The sequence below is a fragment of the Rhagoletis zephyria genome, unplaced genomic scaffold (assembly GCF_001687245.7).
Source record: "Rhagoletis zephyria isolate East Lansing unplaced genomic scaffold, Rhagoletis_zephyria_1.1 Rzeph_scaffold_04003, whole genome shotgun sequence".
Lineage (NCBI taxonomy): Eukaryota > Metazoa > Arthropoda > Insecta > Diptera > Tephritidae > Rhagoletis > Rhagoletis zephyria.
The window spans coordinates 39,475-42,269 of record NW_016161086.1 but is presented as its reverse complement, the minus strand read 5'-3'; the positions used below and the strand labels follow the sequence as shown (position 1 = coordinate 42,269).

Sequence of the window (2,795 nt, the reverse complement as noted above, 5' to 3'; positions counted from 1 at the left end):
TTCTGCATGTACGAAGATATGACTTCAAAGAGCGTTAAAAGCACGGCTGAGGGAGCAATGAAGTGGAGACGGAATTTGAAGAAAGATGAAGAAAAGTAGGTGGAATATAAAAAAAGAGAGATCGAAAGAAAAAAAAACTATGGACAAAAATTAAAAATGAGCATATCATGGCAAAAAAGCACCAAGGTGCGACTAACTTGCCCAAAATTAAATTAAATTGCGCAAGATTAATTGAAAACAAAAAACAGGGATTAGTTTTTCAAATTTTGGCTACAGCAACGCTAGCGCAAGTGTTTGCTACAATGAATAGTGTTTGCTACAATGAAGACAGCAATTGCTTTTTAGTTTTTGAAATGGAACTTTACGATTGAAAAACATTCAAACACTTTTAAAAGGGAAGCATTTGATTTGTATGATTTTGTGTGTTTATTAGTAAAGAGTGAATGATTACATCAAGGGATTGACAACACGCGTAAAACGGTAAGAGTTAAAGCGCAATTAGTCAACGACGTAGCGTAAACGTAGGTTGACGTACGTAGCAGCATATCAAATTTGCTGTTGATAGAGAGAGAGAGAAGCAACGGCAACGTCACCGCCATGCGGTGGTGAGTTTTCGTTAACACGCGAATCCCATAAGGTAGATCGTGTCTGCGTCAACCTACGTCTACGCTACGTCGTTGACTGTTTGAGCTTTTAACCAGCGTTCGTATTGCTTTGGCGTCAGCATTGCCTATGTGAACAGCTTCATATAAACGTATGTATTTATCTTAGCGGTCAAAGCAAAACCAACGCCAAAGCAGCACCAAAGCTGTATAGGGCCATTCACATACAACTTTCCTCGCTTTGCTTGACAGTTCAAACTTTGACAACAAAGCGTGAAACGCAGAAGGTATGCTACAATAAACGCTTTGACAGCTTTTGCGTTCTCCTTTTCCTCCATATATTTTCTCTGTAAAATAGATAACAATATAATAATATGCATTAATAATAGCAATACAAATTTCTATTTACCCTATTTTTGTCATTAAATGCAAATGCAAGCGCACGAGGAAAGATACATGTAGACAACTGATTGCCAAAGCGGGCAAAAGGTGAGAGTTGCCCAAGATTTTGCTTTGCTTCAAACGTTTTTTATGTGAGCATACTCATACATATGCCTACATCGATCTTATATGTATATATGTCAAAGCAAAGAACTATCAAGCAAAGCGAAGAAATTTGTATGTGAATCAGCCTTATTTGCCAGAGCCTTAATCATAACGCGAAATATGCTCCTGAGTTTTGGTCAGTGCATGACAGCATGCATCGGCGAAGAGTGGCATCGCCGGCTAAAAGCAGTTGTTGGAGGAAACAATTCCCAGTTTTATAATCTTGTATTGAATTTACAAGATCTCGTTTTTTGCGAAATCTCAAATTTCCAGAAAGGAAAACAAGTAATTAAAAAGCAGCAGCTTATAAGAACTATTAAAAAAAGAAATGACTTAAGTCACACAGTTGTTTTTTTGAAGGGATTCATTCTCAAAATATCGTAATTTACTAAAACAAAATGTTCATTGTATTTGTTGAAAATAAAATTTTATTTTGATAAGTGTAAAAACACGCTGTAAGAATTTGTATACTTTTCGCTAAGTATAACCAGGGGCGGACCCAGCAGCAATTCTTGGGGGGAGGAGAAATTTTTCAACATATATCGTGTACATAAATTTAAAAATCACCGCAGTGCAAAATTTTTAAAGTTTTGTTAGTTTTTAATTTCTTGAAGGTTCCCCTTTTTAATAACTTGAGTGGAATTCCAAAATTTTCTGAACTTTCAAAACTTTGTGAATTTGAGAAATTTTAGTAAACCCCAATAATTCAATATAATGATGAATACTAGATTTCTGGAAATTTTTTATTTTTCAAAAATTTTGAGAATTGTAGGAATTGTAGTTCTTGAAGATTAGAAAAATTTTTGGACGTTGATGTTTTAAAAATTAAAAAAAAAAATTAAAATTCTCAAACTTTGTTATATCAATACAAAATTTTGATAAGTCCCGAAAGGTGGAACAATTTTGTAATTTTTCAAAAATGTTAAAATGTGAATTCTAAGAATTTTCTATTTTTTACACACAAGTACATGAACATAAGAACTTTTCGACAATTTGTGATGTTTCACATTTTTACATTCTAAAATGGATTTTAGGTTAAATAAAATTCTCAAAATTTTGGAAAATATAGAAAATTTCTAAAATTTCAATAATTTTGTACATTTCAAACTATTCTCATTTTACCAAAATTTCTAGAATCTCCCGGATTTCGATAGTTTTTGAAATTTTGGAAATTATCCTAAAAATAAGGAATCTCAAGAAGTTTAATAATATTATAAAATTCAAAATTTTGGAATTTTCATTGTTTTCTGAACCTGCGAAAATATTCAAACTTGCTGTGACAATCAACTGTGTAAAACAATACAAATTCGAAAATATACCAAAAAAAGTAAAAATTGAAAATGAAGTACATAATTTCAAAATTTTGAAAATTCAGTGAATTCGAAAAACTACTACTTAAATAACATAATACTTCGATCTCAACACACAGCTAAAATTTCAAACTCAAGTGAAATTTTACACACTTTTTCTATGAATTGAAATTTTCAATTTTTCATTAGGTTTGTTCCCCAAGCTTCACGAAGTCACGTCGAGTTACATATACGCGCTCCGCAAATAAGTTTTCGAGTTTCTTTGATATACTCTCACAGTTGAATATTATGAAAATACATGTTACATAGTTTTGGGGGGGGGGGGGGGGGGGGGGGG

At 32.7% G+C, this 2,795-nt stretch overlaps 1 long non-coding RNA gene across 1 annotated transcript in view; it reads right to left on the bottom strand.

Moving 5' to 3' along the window:
• Nucleotides 1-1,310: 1,310 nt before the first annotated feature.
• The window catches only part of LOC108370092 (uncharacterized), a 12,547-nt gene continuing 11,062 nt past the window's right edge, over nucleotides 1,311-2,795 (bottom strand). Inside the window, exon 3 of the long non-coding RNA XR_001848593.1 lies at nucleotides 1,311-1,391. This is a non-coding gene — a long non-coding RNA (uncharacterized LOC108370092). The remainder of the gene's footprint in view (nucleotides 1,392-2,795) is intronic.